A 21850-nucleotide genomic window follows, 5' to 3' on the forward strand; every position below is an offset into this window, starting at 1 on the left:
CGCTTTAATCCAACCTGCTGCTTTCCTGGGCCCGTTTTACTGTAATTCTGGGAGGCCAAGGGACAAAGGCTGTTGACTGATACGTGCAATTACCTCCTTTAATACTGCTCTCAACTGTCGGCCCTGACTGACAAAAGTGGATGAGGTTTAGTTAAGGTCTGAGAAAAGGCTCCATTAATAAAAGCCACTCCCATCCCCGACATAGCCACCTTTCCTCAGAACTTTGCATCTATTCTCTAGAAAGATAAGGTCTGTGGATGCAGAGTCAGCGTGGACACTGGAGACACCACAGCCACCTCGTAGAAATTCTCCACGGCAGATGAGGGTGACTTGTACCTGGTGTGAGAATGAGTTTGGATCATGGGGCAGGGGTTTCCCAAGAGCCAGAGGTGGTTTTAAAAAGTCGAGCCAGGTGTTTCTTGGTGTCTGTCCTCCATTGGTTTTTTTGTAAGTAAAAAGGAGTAGGGGGCAGTTTTCTTCTGCTTGATGTGCTTCTACAGACCTTAGGCCTCCATACCTTGGTTATTCCCATGTTGAACAAGCTGTAGATGGCAGTGGGCAGTCTGGACAGATGCAGAAGCAGGAGCGAGTGTAATGAGAAGGTCGCTGTGGCTACCAGTTCCACCTGCCTACGCCAACTGCAGACAAGGCCCCGAAGGACAGACATACCCGAATGACAGGTGTCCTTTGGTAAGCTGGAACACACTATGTGGGAAGATGTCCTGATAGGAAATGAGTGGCCCGCAGCTGGAATGGCACCCCTATTTGACAAGCCTGCACTCCTGGCCTCCACGCACACAGACCAACTGGAAGCCAGTATGCCACCACGGCTTGGTAGCTGTGGCCAACAGACTCTCACAGGCTCCTTTGGCTATGACAGGTGTGGGAAGCCAGCCAGGCCTGGAGGCTGTGACTTGTCCACAGGCCCAGAAGAAGGTAACACAGGACAGGAGAAAGACTATCCCTCTTCATGCTCAATGTAGCTTGTCTCTGTCAGGTTTCCATGGTGCCACACTCAGTTTTTATTGCGTAGTATATCCAAATAAATAATAATAATAATAATAATAATAATAATAATAATAATAATAGCCTTTATGCTATTTGCTGCATCAACCCTGTGGCAAAGGTTATTAGGGAGTAGAGAGAAGGCCTCTCCAGGGCCCTGAGGGGCTGAACCTGTTTAGAGCATCAGAACCAGGTCACAGCACATGCGCACATGCTCTTCTTTCAAGTTTCTGCAGATGTGAGGAAACTGTCTTCTTTAGAGGAAAGCTTCCTTTACCTTGCTCTCCCCCCTCCCCCCACCTCTGTCCTTGGAGACTGATATCCAGGTCCATGTGGTAACTGCACTGGAACTTCCGGCTGCTTGCCTGTGTTGAGAGGTGTGTAGCTGGGGAAGGATGAATCTCCTTGGCCCAGAAGAGACCTGAGCAAAGTGTGGGGAGGGAGGTGAGTGCTCAGAGCAGGAGGGCTACGCCCTGTGCAGGTCAGGGGTAGCATTCTGGAAGAGGAAGCAGGTTCCCTTGTCTGAACCCCCAAGTGTCCATATGTGAAGTGAAATATCAGTGTTTTCATTTCAGAGAATGGAGTACGAGGATGCTGAGTTCTGGAAAGGGAGAGGCATAGAAATCGGTTTGTCCTTAGCCAGGGTTTGGAAAGGCAGGAGAAAAGAGAGGGCTCAGCTCTATTTGAGACATAGCCATCCCCAAAGAAAGGGATGTCATGTGGAAGGGCCACCAGAGGCTGCTGCAAGGGAGGCAGATGGCTTCCTTATGGAATCACCTTTGGAACCAGTCTGTTGCAGCCTTACCTAGACCAGTTCAGAACTTGTCATAGGCAGGAGGTCTTGCAGACCAAAGGGTTCCATACCTTGGCACTTCATGGCACAGAGGAACCATTGTGTTGTGTTTAGCAAGGCATAGCTCTTCGGGAACTAGGGTGATGTAGCCTTTCTGTATCTGCATCTGTGGGGATGGCGTGTGATGTGGCCTGGTGGTGAAGTTAGACACATCAATGGGTCATGGTGCTGTGACGTGGTTCAATAAGAAGATGTTGGGGTACAGAGAGCAGTGATGAGGAGTTCACTTGCTGTGACTGTGACTCAGTGTGCCTCATATCACACATAACAAATGGGATCTCCATAACAATGCTGTAAGCTGAGACAGGCTCAAAGTCACATTTGACTCAGGACTGAAATTTGGGCAGCTAGTCCCTCTCTGTGAATATCTGGTCACTTCAGTGAGAGTCCATTATGTTCTGCATCGCCCGGGAAATAGGCCTGCTTTGAATTCCGTGTTCCCATTCAACATCTATAAGAACAAAAACCATCTACCAAAGGAGCAATATAGGGACAACCTTATCTGTACCTCCTTTCCCATTGCACACAGACCCAACTCCTTCTGTTTAAACAAAACAAAGGTGTTGACCCCACCTTCCCCAATAAGCAGATATCTCTAGGAGCAGGACTCAATGCCCACATTTTTCCACTAAAAATTAAATGGCATTTATGCTCAAATTAAGACTTTACAGACAGTCTAGAAGAAATAAAAAAGAGTTTCTATATTTCTCCATTGACCTCCAGTCTTTCTTCCTAAAGGCATGTTCTCTCTCTCTCTTTCTCTCTCTGTCTCTCTCTCCCCCCTCATGTCTGTGATGTTTTTATATGTGTTTCCATATATGTCGGTGATGTACATGTGTGTCTGATGTGTGTATGTGTCTGGGATGTATATGTGTTTGTGTAGGTAACTCAAATGGTCAGAATTAAAGGTCAGGTAAAGGCACTTGGTATTCTTCTTGATCGCTTTCTGTCTGACTTTCTTGAGATGGTGGTGGCACACAAGCCCAGGTATCCTCTGGTGTCTGTTCCTCCCCGCCATTCAATTGCTGGTGTGTGCGTGGCCACACCTAGCTTTTCATATAGATGCTCAGATTCAAACTCAGATCCTCATGTGAGCTTTCATAGCAATATTGTTACCTTCTGAGCCCCCATCTCTGAGTCTTCTAATCTCAGAGGAGATTATGGGTTGTACTGTTGGACCTGGGCCCTGCTGTCTGTCTGAGGGATGTATGTGTCTTCTGTGCAATGCCAGAGTGGAGAGGGAAAGTTTGGGTATTGAGGAGAAGCTTGGGGTACTAGGCAGATGCCAGAGCCCAGGGTAGAGGTGAAAAAGCATGCTTGGAATAAGACTTGAGGGCTGAAGGAAGGTCAATGGTCAGAGTTGCCCAGGGATTGGTAATGAATGACCTGCAGAGGCCTCTATTCTGGTGGATAGCATAAGCTGGCCCTGGTGCTGGCACTGGGAGGATAGCATTTCTGACTGTGTTGAGGGGACTTCCTTCAAGGCTTTGAAAACAGCAGGCCCTGGGGTAAGGGCTTGCTGTGTGCTCTGGGGTACAGGGCTGAATATTCAGCAGGCATACCTGATGACCTGAGGGAGGCAGCCAGACTAAAATCAGGTGTAAAGAAAGAAGGGCTGATCCCTGGCAGCGAAGGGTCAGCTGTGCTGGGAGAGGCAGATTTGAACTAGGCATTCTTGGAGTCTCTTCTGAGACTCAGTTAGGACTTCTTTATCTATAGTTGGGACTCTCTTAAGCTTTTGGCCTCTGGATTCTGGAAAGGGGACCAAAGTGATCTGTGTCAGACAGAATTTGGAGACCCGTAAGAAGGTTTTTTTGTTTGTTTGTTTGTTTGGTTTTTTTTTTTTTGGGGGGGGGTTGCCTTTGGCCTAACATTTGTTTATAATTTGACACGTGCTTGTTTTCTAGAGCCCTCATGGATCCACAGGAGAAAAGGTGGCAGGCTGCATTCCTCTACAAGACAACACTTTCTCTTGGAGACTCAGCCTCTGCTGAGTTAGACAGCAGGCTTCATGAGAGTCCCTCCTCTGGGGACTCACAGGCATGGGCATGCCTTCCTGCGAAAACCACCACATAGCCATCAGTTCACAGCACAAGGCTAGCCCAGACTGGGATCCAGAGAGACTCTCTGCTGAATGGCTGCTTCTACAGTAGGAACATCTGTGAAATGTCTGGGCTTTAGAGCTGCCAGCCCCGTACCATTTTTGATCTCTGTTGGGTATGTGGGCGAGTGTTGGCATCATGAGGAAAAAGCTGAGATTTTTGTCTTCGCCCTTCTGTTTCCCATCGGTTTCTCTCCCAAATGATGGCAGTGGTATCTGAGCACCAAGCATTCATTTTACAGATGGACTGACTGAAGTACCAAGATATTCCTCATGGACTAGACATCGTCAAGCTCAGGGCTTCAGAGTGTTCTTGTATAGTACTTGTATTTCACGTCTTCAAGGAATAGCCTGTGCTTTGGTGTATTCCTTTGCTGTATACAGTGATCCCCTCCCCAGATGCACGCATGCACACGTGCACCCCCCCCGTATGTTCCAAGTAACCACATAGCTATGTCCGTCTCTATCCACCTTGAACTCTAAGATGTCTTAGGCATGAACCCCACAGTCCAAATGCCAGGTACCACGTGTTCCACATTTTCACTTGGCAGCATCTTCTTGCTTGGCCCAAAGGCCCAGATTCTCATATTCTCTCTCTCTCTCTCTCTCTCTCTCTCTCTCTCTCTCTCTCTCTCTCTCTCCTTCAGACATTTCGCAAATGCCACTGCTTCAAGATATTCCTGAAGTTCCAGGGTTTTGTGGGACTTGTTGGTTTGGTTGAGCAATGGGAGGCAGGGCAGAAAATCTTAAGCCTGAGGATGGGTGCAGTCCTGTGAAATGCTAAGGTGTGCTCACTGCCCTGAGAGTTAGAGCTCATGGCATGCTTCCGGTATAGCTCAATGTCCACAGTTACATCTTTCTAGTGAGCCACCAGATCGCTGCTGCTGCTACTGCTGAGATGCAAGCCCAGCTCTCCAAAAGAGAAGCCAGGCCCTTTGATTTTCTCTCATGCTGCTGTATTGTTTTCTGTTTTCTGATACTCAAGAATAGGAAAGAATCAGATCACCCTCAAAAGCGGAGGTTAAGGTGATGCACCCAAATCAGGGTCCCAGGATAAGAGGTTCAGCCTGGGGCACTGTACATAGGAGAAACTGCACGGAAGACCTGTGCTATGCTCTGCAGGGAGGCCGCTAGGAGCTCCCTGTTCATCCAGGTACTAGGAAGCTCACATTTTGGGTCTCCTTACTGTGTTTCCTACCATGTGTCCTGGGACTTCAGGTCCACAAGCCCTCTAGAAGAGGAACTGATCCTGCAGGCAGGGGCAGCGTCTGTTAAAGGTAAAGATGTGATTCCTTTGACCAAGTAAGTCATATAAGAGGATATAGAGGGGACCCCTCAGTGCTCAGGAGTGTGCAAAGACTTCACAGGGACATGAGGGGTCTAGGCAGAGAGGAAGGGCCAGAAAGGAAAACTGTGAATGCAGAAGACAGAAATGTTCAGAAAAGAAAGGCTGGAAGGTGTCCTGTGGGCACTGGGGATGTGCCAGGGGACGTCACAAAAAGCACTGAGGAAGTGAAGCTGAGGGCAGCATGTGTCTGGGTTTAGATGTGACTGTTCACCTCTGTGTCCATGATGCTTCAGTCCACCCACTACAAGTCAGACAGACCCCTGCCTTCGGACATACTCTCTTGTCTCTGAGACTAAAGTTGGAGGCCCAGGAGACCCTTTCCTTCAGTAAGACATTTTAGGCTCAGGGCCTGGAGCCTATGTGGGCACTCTGGTGATAGCAGTCTTCCTGGAAGCACCATTTCTACTGCTTCATCCCCACCCTAGTTACCCAGTTTCGTCCCTCTTTCTTCGTATTTCAAGGACTCCCCAGCCTGGGAGAGTGTTCTCGTGTCTTCTAAGGCTAGCATACAGTAAGCATTCAGTACATTTTGATGGTGGAATGTCTCCAGTCTAGCATTCATGTGTTTTTCAGGCAGTGAAGAGTCAGCGGAGTATGACTCCAGGAAGAGTAGAGGGCAATTCTCCTGGTTGTGTTTTTAAGGCTTGATTTGGATTTACTTTTAGAGCAGGTGGTGCTCTAAACATTTACCATGGAGCTCAGTTCAGCATCCTGCAGCCTCCGGGGCCTGCTTGTCCCGACACTGCACTTTTCTCCCTTCGACACATTATTCCCCCCCTTGGGAGCCTTGCTCTCTATAGCAAGATGAATAGAGTGTGTGACCAGCACTCCCCAGTGAGGCGTCACAACCTTAGTGTGATTGTTGACACTACCACAGTACATGTGAGCTACTTTTCCAAAAGAGTAAGCCTGACCCTGAATGAGGCGTTGCTGAAGTTGTCGGGCTCTGGTTGTCAGACTTACGCATGTACATCCCGTATCTTTTGTGTCCGGCCACTAATTTGAGCTGCTGCTTGTATTTGCAGGAAGAGACTGAAGCAGGGCATGCGTGAGCATGTGAGGGGATAGGAGGCAGAGGAGCAACAGGTGCACAGTACAGACAACTGCATGGGGTCCCGGGCATGCAGCGTTAAGATCAGAGAGCTTCAGTGGAGCTGATCCAGGTGGAAGTCATGGTCCGAGTCCTTGTTTCACAGTTCCCTTTGAAGAGTGCAGCTCGCTGAAGACCAGTCCGACACTGGTGCCATGAGGTGGGGTGGGCAGACAGCTCTTCCAGGCCTTAGCATCCATGCTTCTCAGATTCAACCTTTAGGACTAGATTCCTTTACTCTCCAAACACAGTAGGTCACGTTTTCATTTTTGTCCATTTCTTTTGTTGACATAAACTCAATGGTGCCCCCAAAGCCCTAAACAGTGGTGAGCTCCATAGGCTCCACTTCCACTTTAGACTCTGAAAGCCGTTTAGAAGCCACTCCCACTGGACAACGCCCACCCACATCAAGATACAAAGTATCTGCACCGCAGGAGGGGTGAGTCCATTCCGGATGTTGTAGCAAGTGGGGAGTATTGTGTCATTCCGTGTCATCTGCTTATGTGTACCCATAGAGTGAGCCAGAGGCACAGGCTGGTCCTCGACACTGCTGCCCACAAGAAGTTCACAGTCTAGTGCAGTTGACAGGTGTGCTGTAGTCGCATCAAAAAGAGGTGTGTTTGACATGCTCTAGATCAATGGAGCATGGTGGATGAATGGTGATGTTTCCCAGAGTTGAGGAGCGGGCATACTAGGGAGGTGGGGCTAAGCATATAATGATGGACAGGAAACAGCAGGATTGCGAAAGCCATGTACGCCAATAGAGTCTGTTAGTTTAGGCTCTGGATGTGTTAGTATGCATCCAGCTGTAATGCAGCTTGGACAGGAACCAAGACTCATCTGGCTTAAACACATGTGGGTATGCTCCAAGGGGGCCAGTAACAGATTTCAGTGGCTCAGCTCTGTCACTGAGGACCCAGTGCTGTCCAGTGCTTTAATGGTCCTGGCCTCCAGTACTTCCTCTTCTTAATAGATTGTGCCAGGGTCATAAAACAAGCATGAGTTACTTGACTGTTTGCTTCATTAGGGTCTTTTCCCTCAGTAAGGAAAGCTTTAAGAAACCTGACACCAGTCAGATTCATCCTCCAGCCTCAGTGGCAGAGGTACGTGGTCATATCCCACTCACTGGAAGGGGCATGCATGCACCATGTCTCAGCTTTGTCTTGGGTCAAGCCTAGGATGTATGGGCCTATTTCTTCTGAACTCTTGTTCAGGTAGAGAGTGCTAGAACAGAAGTGGGCCTCTGGCAAAAAGCAGGAAATCAGGAACTATGGGTTGCTGAGTAAACTGTTTGCTGGGGTAGACGGACACTCCTGTAGAGGGCTGAGCCGCAGGGGCTAGGAACAGTCTGTCATGGCAAAAGAAAAAGCCCCATTGGCAGTGTAGAACTTGGTTTTGTGAGCCAAGCTGGAAACAAAGGGTGTCATGAGACTTCAAGCATCCTCATGGACTACTGCATCTCTACTACAATAGAGCCACGTGTCTTTTGGCGAATGGGGACACTTTAAGGCAGGGAGGGAACTAATGCAGGGTAGGGGTTTCCTACCTGCATTTGCCAAGACCCTCCTCACTGTGGCAGGCCCAGACTTCTTGGGGAGACTTCTTGAGGTGACTATGCAGTTAGACTGTAGTGAAAAGAATGTTAGGGGGGAACTGGGCGTGCCTCTGAAAGTTGGATGTTCAAGATGTTAATTTTACAAATGAGGAAACGGGTTGGAATGAACCACTGAGTCTGGGCTTGCTCTTGCTGCTCGGGTGGGTAGCCAGGTCTCTGTGGTGAGTGCTAGAGCATCCCCCAGGACCTCTTTTCTCTTCCTGGACACAAACTGTATTGTTGAGCTTAAACGATATTCTAGGCATTAAAATGTAAGCAATGAACACTGTGCTTTGGCTCCTTGGGTCTTAGTGTGAATGGGGCCTTTTCCTCGTTCCCTTTGAATCAGGCTTTTAAGAGGAAGAGGCCTGAAACTTGCAGGGCATGGGGTATAGGAGAGAAAAGGAGGTATTCTTTTTTCATTTTAAAATTCTTCCTTTCCTCCTCTTCCTCCTCCTCCTCCTCTTTTCTGTTTTGTTTTTGGGGCTTCTCTGAGGACTCCATGGCAAAGAAGACTCCAGTTCAGGCTAAGATCACTGAGCACAAACGGGCAGCTGCAGTGAATTGTTCTGAGAGAGATCTTCCTGGTCCATTTCTCTTGATGTGTCATGCTTCTATTTACAGTGACCCTTCACTCCTTCCTTCCCTGGCCTCCTGTGGACTGTATTGCTTTCCTATGACTACGCGTATAGCGTGTGAATACAGCCCCAAGAACTTGCCTTTGTAGACTGAGCATTCATTCCTTGGAATGTAAGGCACCAAATAAGTGAATAAACAAAATAGAAGACTGTTGGTAAACACAAGAGTGAGGCCTGGACACTAAGTACTATGTGTAATCGCCCCAAAGCTCTTTATTTCAACTTGGCTTTTGACAATATTCATATATATATATACATGAATACATACATACATATGTATGTCTTAGTCAGGGTTTCTATTCACATGCTGGTCATCACCAAAGGAAGTCAGGACTGGAACTCAAGCAGACAGGAAGCAGGAGCTGATGCAGAGGCCATGGAGGGATGTTACTTACTGGCTTGCTTCCCCTGGATTGCTCAGCTTGCTGTCTTATAGAACCAAGGACTACCAGCCCAGGGATGGCACCACCCACAAGGGGCCCTCCCACTCTTGATCACTAATTGAAAAAATGCCTTACAGTGGGATCTTTTGGAGGCATTTCCTCCAATATATATATTGTATGTGTGTATTTTTCTGGTACTATGTCAGTCATCATAGAGCTATTAATGTTGTATGCGAAGGTGTGAGGAGGCTGAGCTAAGTATGTGTTGATGAGAATATCCTTGCTATGGTCTCATAGATGTTCTAGTTCCACAGAAGAGGGAAAAGAGAAAGGTTGTTTGTACACACACATGTATGTGTCTCTTTGAGACTATTTTACCTGGAAAAGCATGGAGAGAAATGTGGTAATAATGTGGGATGAATATCAGTACTATACATAATGGCGTGAGTTGCTGATGTGGGTCTGGCTGGGAGGTGCTGGAGGCAGAGATGGGAAGAAGCAGGAAAGGCAAAAACAATGGAAGGAAATACTTACAGGAAGTAACCGGACAGCTCAGCGGTTAGGTGCGCTGGCTGCTCTTGCAGAGGACTGGTGTGTGGTTCTCATTACCCATATGGCAGGTCTCAACCATCTGTAACTCCAGTTCCAGGGCATCTGACTTCCTCCTCCTCAGGCATAAATGTGGTCCATGACATAGGTCAGGCAAAGCACCTGCATGGATAAATGAAACATTAAACACAAGAAAGCAAAACCAAGATGGGGACTGGTCCTTGCGTTCCTAAGAGGATGCTGATCTTGCTGTTCGGCTATACAGTGTCACTGAGGAGCCTTCAGGGAGGGGATGCTATAGTTCCTTAGATTGAAGGTGCTGGCTCCCTGGAACTGCTGACCCCTTTTATTTTCTTCTCACCTTTGTCGTTTCTCATTTACTGCTTGTATTCGCCTGCCATCTTCATGTCAGTAATGGCTGCATTATAATCGAAAGTGTGTATATAATGTGCATAATTATATACACAATTATAGTAAGGTTAGTTTGAAATTGCACAGTTTATTGTGAAGTATAAATATCCACCTAAAAAACTCTATTTACATCTTTTGATGTAAAGGGATGCTTCTGTTCTGGGGAGAGAAATCTGAACAAGTCAGTGTCACCTGACATTTTAAATTCACAGCTTACAGGCCCTTCCAAAATCCAGGACTGCTGCTCTGGTTCTCTAGAACATCCCATTTGGTGCTGTATGCTAGGGGATAGACATAGAGAAGTCCCCTCTAGCCCCTCCAATGGCAACAGGGAACCAGTAGTGTGTGTTAAGTATCTGCTATGGTCCAGGTACTGTTATCACAGGAGAGCAGTAGGTACAGTTTTGTGACCATTTCACAGAGCAAGTAACTGAGGTATAAGAGCAATGTGCCCACAAGCCAACCTCATCTGGATAATCCTTCATTGAGACTTTCTTCCCAGATGATTCTAGATTGTGTCAAATTGACAAAACTACCACAACCCACCACCTTCCAGAATACTCTTTCTTAAAGCCATACTACTACTGCTATGTTGGGGCGGTGAGCAATAGATATTTGTGCATTCAAAGTGCAAAAATACTAATAAACTGGGGGTAACGAGAGGTCTTGATGTAAACAGACTATCATAGTTAGGGTTTCCGTTGCTGTTAAGAGACACTGTGACCAAGGCAACTCTTATAATTGGAGCTGGCTTACAGGTTCAGAGGTTAGTCCATTATCATGGCAGGAAGCATGGCAGCATGCAGGCAGACGTGGTGCTGGAGGAGCCAAGAGTTCTACATCTTGACGTGCAGGTAGCAGGAGACAGTGTGTTCCACACTGTGTGGAGCTTGAGCCTATGAACCTCAAAGCCCAGCTCTACAGTGTCACACCTCCTCCAACAAGGCCACACTTCCTAATAGTGCCACCTCCCATGGGTCAAACATTCAAACACATGAGTCTGTGAGGGAGGGCTAAACTTATTCAAACCACCACCCAGACTAAACTTATTTTCCCAAGGACAGTAGCCTTTTGTGTAGTAGTGAAGATTAGAAGAAATTTTCAGCTGAAGGGAACAGTCGTGTCCTGTGACCTATAACTAAAAATAAAAAGAAGGCAATGGTCTACACAGTTCTGGGACAGCCTGGGCTATGTGGAGAGACTATCTCAAGAACTCCCCACCCCCACCCCAAAAAAGAAAAGGCCCTTTACCAAGCCTGAGATCTCCCAGGAGTAAAAAAGTTTGTTGTTGTTGGAAGCACGCCCTCTGATATACAGGTGTTCTCTGAGTTCCAGGGCTGTGGGTCCTGGAAGCTCTTGGTTGCATTAGTGACTAATTGACCTGTCGACTTCAACCGTTTTTGGCAGGACAAAACAGAGGGCTGATTATTTCTGCTGAGTCAAGCCGGAAATTTCACCACCCTTTGATCTCTCCCTGCAGTACACACAGTACAGGACCTTATCACAATTTTATTACCACATGTAGAATAAATTTGTTTATTCCATTGTAATCTGATATTTGACATTACTGTGTATGTGACCACAATTCTGTTTTACAGGAGATCACTCACAATGTATTCAAAATTTGGATTGGGAGCTGGAGAGAGCACTGGTTTTCCAGAGGACCCAGTTTCAATTCCCAGCACCCACATAGTGGCCCACAACTCTCTGTGATCCCAGTTACAGTGGATCTGACACCCTCTTCTGGTCTCCACATGCACCAGTCACACAAGCGGTGCTCACACATGCAGGCAAAACACTCACACACATAAAATATTTAACTGGGCACGTTGATACATTTAATCTTAGCACTTGAGGGGCAGAGACAGATCTCTGGGTTCACAGCCAGCTTGGTCAACATATCTAGTCCAGGCCAACCTAGGATTGCACAGTAAGACCTTGGGATTGCCATGGGTGGGCCAGAAAAGTATTAACAGTTTGAGAGGTGATGCGGGGGGTGGGGGGGGAGTGTGTGAAAGAGAAAGAGAGAGAGAGAGAGAGAGAGAGAGAGAGAGAGAGAGAGAGAGAGAGAGAAAGAGAGCACAAGAGCAACACCACTCCAAACCAACCAACCAAAGAATGAATATATGGTGGGGAGGGGTTCTGCTCAGGTAGCCACACCCACTACTGTATGGCTCCAATTAGCCATGCCGAATCAATGAGCACTGGTCTCCGGCTTCCAGCACTCATAACTTCCTACCACACTTCTGATTGTTCCCTGGGCTTTGGAGAGAGAATCATTACATGTCTCATTTTTGGTTATGTACTCAGCTCTCTGACCCATTATGTCTACTGACTAGACACACACACACACACACACACACACACACACACACACACACACTGTTGAAGGTGGAGAGAAGCCCTAGTCTAAGGGCTTACCTAAACATTTGGAAGGCAGTCTGACTATATGTCTGCTCAGCAAAAATACATTAATACATTTTACATTAAATACACTAATACATAATTCATAAAATATACGAATACAAAAATGTAGTAATACGGTTCCTCATTAGGACCTGCATCTCTCTAGCCATAAGCTTTGACCCAGTTATACAGTGCCAGACATAAATTCCTTCCCATGGAGCAGGTCTCAAATTCCACCAGAAAGGGAGAGTTTTTCTACCAAACAGTCTTGCCAGGATCGAGACTGTGACCATATCTTGCCTGGAAGGTCAGATTTGTCTTGGTTATTTTCCTATTGTGGTGAGATACACTGACCAAGGCCTTTAATCGGGGGCTTGTTATAGTCTTAGAGGGTGAGTCCATGGCCAGCATGTTGGGAAGCATGATAGCAGGCAGGGGGCTTGGCACTTGAGCAGTTGCTGAGAGCTTACATCTTGATCCATAAATTGGAGGCAAGAGAGCAAGAGAGACTGGGCCTTGCATGGGCTTTTGAAACCCCAAAGCTCACCCCCCAGTGATATACCTCCTCCAACAAGGCCACGGTTTTAATCCTTTCTGAACAGTCCACCAACTGGGGACCAGTCATTCAAATACATTCTCATCAAACTCCCCACGGCTATTGTAGCACTTGGGGCACATAACCCAGTAAGACAGTTAATGACATCTTTCACCAGCAGGCTGCACAGGGTTTTCCCACACTGTGGAATCTGGCAAGTAGGGAGTAGGATTCCAGTTCCATTTTTCTGTGTCTCGTAGCCGAAGTGTGTGGTGTCTTCAGCATCTGGTGTCCACCAGGACATTATTACCCAGGACAACGGTAATAGCCTGTAGCTTGAAAGACAACTGGGGCTTCCCTGGGCATGTTTTACAAGTGATAAATGCAGAGACCGCGTTAAAACAGCATAGGTGTTTTAATGTTTCTAGTGGTGCTGGAGACACAGCGTGAGCAGAGTGGCCAGTGCAGGCTTCCTGTCTGCAGACCACAATCAAGCTCTTCCTCCTCAGGTGCTGAGTGGACCAATGTTTGCCATCAGAATAACAATCATATCGTAGGATTTGTTTCTAGCATTTTTGTTTTATCGTTTGCAACCAAACAAAAGAGAACCCCTCCAGTGTCTGTATTTGGAAAGCTTAGACTTTGGAAAGCAGGTTTTCCCACAGTAGCCACTGAAGCAGGACCCCACCCCCACCCCAGCTTGAGTTATTTATGTTCATTAAAATGTGGGCAGTGGTGGGAAGCTTTCCCACACTGTCATGGTGGCAGGGCTTCTCTCCTGTGTGGAGGTGCTGGTGTGTGCTGCTGCCTGCTGACTAAGGCTATGTTCTCAGAGATGCTCTCTCTTGAGTGGAGATGCCCAGGTGAGCTGGGTCTGGTGTGCTGATCAGAGCTTCTCATACTCAGTGCCCCAGCTGGGGTTCTCCCTGGGGTGCGTTTCCCTGAGGGTCTTTTCTCACCAAGAAATAAATGAAGGCTTGTCAATCTCAGATGTAAGTTTCAGAGCATTCTGCCCTCAAGCCTAGAGGCCACCCATCAGACACTCATGTATGTGGCTAATGGGGGAATGTCTGCTGTGCTCAGAAATGAGTGCATGCACACACTAGGCTCAGAGTGTTAAGGACGTGATGGCGGAGATGGGGAAAGCTTTGCAAACACGTCTCCCTCCACACATTTCTGCCTGAATTCCTTTTCTGTTTCACAGAAAACTTCTGGCTCTAGGTCCTATAGCATACATTCCTGTTGAGAGTACTTCACCTTTGCTTTATGACATAAAGTCAGAAACCCACTTTGTCCTGGGATGGTTAGCAAAGCAAGAAGCTTATCTCAAGTCATGGTCTGGGCCAGTACTAGAGCCTTGGACAGATTATGTGCAAAGGAAGATGACAGTTAAGTCTTGTTAGCTTTAGGATAAGTGTGCCTGTGATTATTCACACTCCCAACACAAGAGACAACTTTTCATTGCATGTAGGTGATGTTTCAACACACTGAATACAGTGGAGTGAATAAGACCATAGCTACACACAAACTCTGCACAATTCTAAAATAAAACATGTATCTAGACTTTAATAAAAATATTTTCAAAATGAGGTCTGAGCATTTGAATGGCATGATCTAAAAGAGTTATTGTGCATGTGGGAAGGTGTGTGTAAAATGTGTTGACTAAAAGGACACGTTATTTCCAGTGTCCTAGGAATCACTGTGTGCACTAAATTGTCTTTGAGGGAAGGGAGGCTTCTGGCTCATTCTCTGAGCATCTTCCACACTCACCTCTGAGAAACAAGCCCCCACAATTTTATGTCTTCCAATCTTACCTTCCACACCTCAGTTATGGAAGGCCCCTATGGCCACAGCCTCCCATCTCGTCTTTCAGCTCCTCAGCCCTTCTCAGTCCACAGTTAGAGCCTGGCTCCTTCACTTGTGACTCTGAGCAGAAATTAACTCAAGTTGTTAGAGGAGGAAGAACTAAATTGTAGCAGAAAAAAAAAATAGGCTGTCAAAAATCAAAGGAGGAGGAGGGTGTTCTAATTTTGGGCACTGCAAATACTCTGTGCCTTGAAGTTTCTTGGTGCCTGAATACTCCATGGCCTCATGGCCTTCACTCCAGGCCCCTGAGATTAATCAGCTTTGAAGGAAGGTAGACCATCTTCAAACAACAAAACAGGAAGTAGGACACCCCAAATCTGGGGACAGTTGCTGTGAGACTGGGACCTGACAGACAGCACATTCGAATTTTGTAAGGTCAGGGAAGAAATGTTTCTATTCAGGGATTCTTTGGTAATGAGAGAGAGCAGGCTGCTTGTGTCGAATGAAGGAGGAGATAAAGTCAATAGCAATTCTTTGCTTACATTAATGGGTAAGATATATGGACTCAGAGTGAAGGTTCATCAAAAAGTAGCTTTTAAAGGGAGACAATTAGTTTTCTAAAGTTGTGGCCTTGGTGAGAGATGAAGGGGAAGTTTTGGCTTTGTTTCCAAGTGTCAACCACGCCTGTCTCACATATGGAACAGTTACTTCAAAGACCAAACTTGTTGGTGAAAGAGGCTTTGACTGCAGTGTGTTTGTGAGGACTTTGTTGTTTCTAGATGCTGAAAACACACGGTCATTAAAGAGAAAAGGCTTTGGCTTCAGCCCTTGGGTTAGCAGAGGGAGATTTTTCATCCTTTCTGGCATCTTTGCCTCTTGGCTTTAGGGTGGGTGTTCAGCCTGAGCCCACTTGGTTCCTAAATTTGCAAGCCCCATGTCCATAATTCATCCTCAGGACAGTGGCCTGTGATGTTATATAATGGGATTGCTTCTCCTTCTCACCTCCACATTGGTTCCAAGAAAACCTAGCATGGCACAAGTCAGGGGCTTGTCTAGGGAAGGTTGTCGGGATTCTAGGCTTGGTGGCCGTTACTGCTCTCCTCCTCCTCCTCCTCCTCCTCCTCCTCCTCCTCCTCCTCCTCCTCCTCCTCCTCCTCCTCCTCCTCCTCTTCCTCCTCCTCCTCCTCTTCTTCTTCTTCTTCTTCTTCTTCTTCTTCTTCTTCTTCTTCTTCTTCTTCTTCTTCTTCTTCTTCTTCTTCTTCTTCTTCTTCCTCTTACACGTCCTCTTCTTTTTTTTCCCTTCCTCCACCTCTAGACATAGACGAGGTATATGTTAGCAGACTTGTGTTCCCCTCAAGCTGAGACGCTGGCTATCTTCACTGCCTCTATCTTTAGTTTTCAAGTACTTTTTAAAAATTTGGAAGAAAATGTCAAGCGGCAGCATGAGCTCTCCTCAGGAAACTGCAATCCTTCCTCATAGCTTTTGCAAGCCCGAGAACACCCTTGTGGTGTGAAAGCTCTAAGTTTTGGGAAAGGAAACAAGATTCTTGCATCACAATACAGGCTGAGCTCGAAGGAACTCAGAGGAACACATTCCCCAGTTGGGTGGGATCAGAATCACTGGGGAAAGCCTGAAGGCCCCACCCACAATGGAATTTACAGTGTGTGGAGTAGGAAGAACAGGGGCCTTTGAATCAGATGGAGCCTTGCTTTCATTATTTAAGGGCTGTCACATTTTGGAGATATTGATTGCCCAGTTGTTCCCATATTTTAGTGGGTATTAGCCCCTCACCCCTAGGGCTATAAGGCATATAGATCCAGGACTCTGAGACTAATATTTCTAATTTAGGGGTGAAAAGTGCATTTCTCCTTTTTCTCTTAATGGGTGCCGATGTCACATTGCTCTAGGGTTATTGCAACAATTAAACTCAGTTGGTATTAAGCACTCATGATGTGCCTGCCAGGTAAGATGCCATATGATTTCCAACGATCAGTTCATTCAGGAACCTCAAAAGGATGTGCTGGGCCAGCAAGAGTGGAGATAGAATTTGGATATAGGTAGTCTTGGTTCTCTCCTTCTCCTCCCCCTCTCCCTCTCCCTCTCCCTCTCCCTCTCCCTCTCCCTCTCCCTCTCCCTCTCCCTCTCCCTCTCCCTCTCCCTCTCCCTCTCCCTCTTCCTCTCCCTCCCTCGTCCCTCTCTACTATCCCCCCCCCCCCCCCCGTGATGTTTGTGCATATTCATGTATGGATGGGAATGCACCTGGCATGGCACCTGTATGTGTTAGAGGACCCCTTGGGTGTAGGTTTCCATCATGCTTGGAACAGATTCTCTTGCTGGTTTGTTGTTTTGTATTTCAGATGACCCACTACTTCCAGGAGTTCTCCTGCCTCTGGGATTCTCCTGCCTCTGGGATTCTCCCATCTCACATTAGGAACAGAGCTTTGGGCTAATTCACCTGCCTTTCCATGGGTTCTGAGGATCCAACCTTCCGTTCTCATGCGTGTACATGCTCTTAATTGACTGAGATGCCTTCTCCAAGCCTCATAGATAATTTTCAATGTTTTCTGTCGCATGCTTTCAAAGCTGATGGTCTTTGGGGCCTCTTTCCTCCCTCGGTCCAATGGCAGTACCGAGGATGGGATAGCCATTGGACAGGCAGTGTGGAGAGACACGGTGTACAGGGCCATGCATGTCTTGGCTTATCACCAATTTCTCCAGAAGAAATCAGTGCATGGTTCGGCATGATTTCTCATAGCTCAGCTCCAAAGTAAGCGATGTCTTGCGTGCTCCCACGGGATGGGGCTCTGGCCAACCAGAGGGAACGTCTACATCTCAGCTTTGCATCGCATCAGAGCTTGAAATCACAAAGGGTCAAATGTAGCCCCTGTCTTCAAAATACCAGGACAGCAAGAAAGAGAAAGGAGAAGAGAAGAAAGGTAAGGAAACCCTGGTCCATAGCTGAGCCATTTTGCCATAACAAAAGTCTGTGGAATGCTGTGTGTCTGGAAGCCCCGGGGCACAGTTGTATCAGATCACCCTCAAGTTCTCCAGAAGAAACCGGAACCCTTCTGCTTATATGCTAACCCTCAACTAGTCTCAAATCAACCTTGAGTTAAATAATCTCCTGGTCCACTGCTTTAACACGTGTGGTTACGAATAAAAATAATCCATTGAAAGAGAAGATTCTGTTATTGCTATTGCAAACAATGCCCTATACTCATATAAGGCTTTCTTTTTCTTTTTCTTTGAGGCAGGGTCTCTTTATATAACCTGACTGTTCAGGAACTCTCTATGTAGAGTGGGATGGCTTCAAACTCACAGAAATCCATCTGTCTCTGCCTCTCAAGTACTGAGATTAAAGGTGAGTGCCAGCATGTCTGGCTCCAAATAAGGCTTTCTGCTTAGTCTTTCTGGTCATTTTCATTTGTGTCCTGGGGGATATTAATCATACAGTTTGAGCAAATACAGTGAAACTTTTATAAACTTCTCATGTATAGAAGGAGGGGCCTTTTCTTCTTCCCAAAAGGAAACACATGAAAATTGAGTGTTTATAGTTGACACTGGTACTGTTCCTGTTTCTTGGAATCAAATTTTCCCCTTGTGAACGCAGTATAAATGGGCAAAGGCGGTGTGTGTGTGTATGTGTGAAATTTGGATGTGATGTTTGCTTCTGTGACTGATCATAGAGAAGTGTATGCATCTAGACACAAACAATCATGTGTTTCCAGAAGTCATTACTGTCAGAAGGGGAAACATTAAGAACACTGGGCCCTTTCCAACAGAAGTGATAGGTTGCCTAGCCCTACCACAGATGTTCTGAGTGAATTACTCTAGCCCCTAGTGCAGTGGTTCTGAATCTCTGGGTCTTGACCCCTTGAATGACCCTTTCACAGAGGTCATATATCAGATATCCTGGTTATCAGGTATCTACATTATGATTTATAACAGTAGCAAAATTACAGTTATGATGTAGCAATGGAATAATTGTATGTCTGGGGGTTATCACAACATGAGGGACTGTATTAAAGGGTCACAGCATCAGGAAGGTTGAGAACTGCCCTAGTAGAATGCATTTTGCAGTCACATTCTTTGTTTCCAGGAGATGGTATGTAAAGATTATTAGGACAACTTTGATAAATACATCTACAGCTTGCTACTCGGAGATGATTGTGGAATTCAAAACATGACTGTGTCCAGTAATGTTTAAATTCTAAAGTTCATTTGGCGTCTCTGACTTCAGCTTCTAGTACAGAGAAAGTGGTAGATCTGCATGCCTGTGGATATTCTGCAGCCAGTTCTGGCTCGTTTCCCATTCACTGGAGACCTTTGATGCTTTCTCTCTCCGGAGCTCCTACTGTTGAGGAGATGGTACACTTGTTGGTTCGGTGCTCATGTTTAGTGGTTGAATTGGGTCAGTCCCCTTCCTTCTCCCCCCTTTCTTCCCACTTCACAGATCTCACAGGTGTCTGGTCAGACCTGTCAGGTGGGTCTCTTTGCCTGTCATTTGGGAAGCCCATGGTCTTACCTGGGCATGGCTGATTGCACAAATCGGAACAGGGGTTAGCTTGACTCACAGGTGTGAGCAATCAGTGCAGATCAACACTAATCCATCAGCTATTACAAGCAAGAAGTTGCCGCAGATGGGGTAGGAAGACGGAGAGCTTGGAACCACACGTGTGTCCAAGTGGCAGTCAGTGGTTTATAGGGCTGACAGATTTTTCTTCTTTCTTTCTTTCTTTTTTTTTTTTTTTTTTCACTTGCAGAGTGTGGTCTTGGAGGCCTTTTTAAAGTGACAATTCTTTATTAAGTCTCCTTTGTTCACAGTGATAGGAAACAAATGAGAAAGTGATCCCAGCTCCAGGAAGCTCACAACTCATGGGAGTCCCAGTAACACAAAACTTGAGGGCTGGGTTCATACACCGGTACATTCTGGCCTCAGACGTCACTCTATCATTTATTATCTGTGACCTTAGGTTGGTCTCTTGTTTACACGGAGCTTTATAGCCTCATCCACAACACAGGCCAATTATACTGTGAAGAGTCAGTATCAAATGCATCTTTGCCCTGATTGTTAGGGGGCAGCTCAAGCTAGGGGATACAGTGAGAAGAAGCCACACCCCCTTCAGTCCTGGTGGCCCAGAAAGCTTTCAGGAGGGCAAGGGGGTGATTTAACTTGAGCCTTGAAGATGGACAGGATCTGAAGCCCATAACACAAATAAAGGCTGTTCTGAGGCCAGGAAAATGTGTATTTGGGTTGTTGTGACAGACTAGAGATGAAAGGCCTGGAAAGTCTGGCTTTTCAAGGTCTGTGCTCTGTCAGGAGTTTGCCCTTTACCAACAAATTCTGAGAGCCAACAGTTCCAGAAGCCGCCTGTGGAGGATCTTCTTGTAATCACCATCACCGTGAGCCAGCTGTCCCTCCAAAGGCTGCTGTGTGTGAGACCACATACCTTTCCAACCTGCCAGAAAGTTTGGTGATTCAGCGTCGAGTCCAGTCCTTTGTCAAAGTGTGCATTAGAGGGAACTAGTGGGCCCAAGAGCATTTTTTATCTCCTGTTACATTTAATAATGTAAACACAGAGGAGGTGATTCCAAGGTGTGGGCAGTCTGCCAAGGACCTGCTAGTGGGCTGTCACATCAACTCATGTCAATGAGTCTCCCTGGATGACAAAAAGATGGACAGAAAAACTGATGACCACACTGCCAGACAGAAAGTAACAGATGAGACCATGGCTGTCCTCTATGAATGGAGAGACGTAGGACAGTTCTCTCTCGTTCCCACACTCCCAGTGGCCACAGACATAAAACTGGACTGTGATGTTGTTAGTGGAATCCAGAGGTGTCATTCTTTCTCTTTTCCTTAGGCAGCTAATCTCATGCAAAGATGGCCCAGGCAGGACAACATTGTGGAGTCTGGGCCCTATTGGTGGCTGGGCACCGTGTCACATCCTCCCTCCTGCTGTACTTGGAGTGGACACCGTGGGTCTGTGGAGTGGGCCCAAGTTCAGTAGCGTTCAGGGTGGCTGAGATTCCTTCACACTTCAACCATGGTTCAGATTTGAAGCATCTGATAGAAGGAGGCTTGGAGCTTTCAACTTTCCTTTAACTTAGAAAAAACAAAACAAAACAAAACAAAACAAAACAAAAAAAAAACCCACCAAAGTTAGAAAATAAGCATGTCTCCTAACTCCCATCTCCTGTCTGTTGTTCTTTTTTTGTATAACGATTTTAATTCATATTTTATTCATATATTATATCAACACTAAATACTAGGTGCTCAGAAAGAAAGGACATTGAGATAACACTTGGGAAATCTTTTTATTTATTTAGGAAGCCACATTGTGAGGAGTGGTACTGAAGAGCTTGTACTAAAAGCCTTGCCTGTTACTGAATACCAGTGGGAAGCCACACAAGGGGAGATTTTCTCAGCCGCAGGGAAATCTCCTGGGAAGTGACCCATATCTACTGAAGATTCTTCAAACGAGAGGAACAACAGTCACACAAAGGCCAATTCTCTGTCATCAGTGTCCCCAAGACTTGAGGAAATAGAGCACAGCTGTCAGATTGTGACATATTCTTTAAGAACATCTCAGTCCATTCCTGTCCCAGTGTCAGGGCAGTAACTTCTCTACTGGGGAAGACAGAGTTTTGGAACTGGGGCCCTTATGGCACTAATGACCCATGAAGGAGCTCACCCTGACTTAGGCCATGCTGAAAGCAGTATACTACTGCATACCATACAGAGTGAGTGTACCACAGACCTATATATAAACCACGCCTTGTGTCTAGTCACCAACTGCTGTCCTAGAACACCCATGGCCATGGTATGCATCATCATGGAGGAACAGCTAGGCAGGCAGAGGTCACCACAACCTTCTCGGGCCACTCAGACTTCATACTGTCATCCGAGGAGCCTCTGTGGCTGGCAAGAAGGGACAGTGACCTCAGCCATGTTTCATTTGCTGTTCTGTAGGTTTTGTCCTGGAAGACTTACCTTCAGAAAGTCGAGTCCATTAATAATTCCAAGAGAGTTTTACTTGAACATCTACACTAATGTAAAACCTGTCACTAAGTAATATTGAATGATAGTGACCGCACCTTCATGCATTTTTCCGTCTCATTGCTGTGTA

General features: G+C 46.5%; 1 long non-coding RNA gene across 1 annotated transcript in view; it reads left to right on the top strand.

The window, feature by feature from the left end:
• LOC143441962 (uncharacterized) overlaps positions 1-8280 on the top strand; it is a 48319-nt gene extending 40039 nt beyond the window's left edge. The window contains exon 4 of the long non-coding RNA XR_013109767.1: positions 3766-8280. This is a non-coding gene — a long non-coding RNA (uncharacterized LOC143441962). The remainder of the gene's footprint in view (positions 1-3765) is intronic.
• Positions 8281-21850: the final 13570 nt, after the last annotated feature.

Source organism: Arvicanthis niloticus, chromosome 4, assembly GCF_011762505.2.
Source record: "Arvicanthis niloticus isolate mArvNil1 chromosome 4, mArvNil1.pat.X, whole genome shotgun sequence".
Classification (NCBI taxonomy): Eukaryota; Metazoa; Chordata; class Mammalia; order Rodentia; family Muridae; genus Arvicanthis; species Arvicanthis niloticus.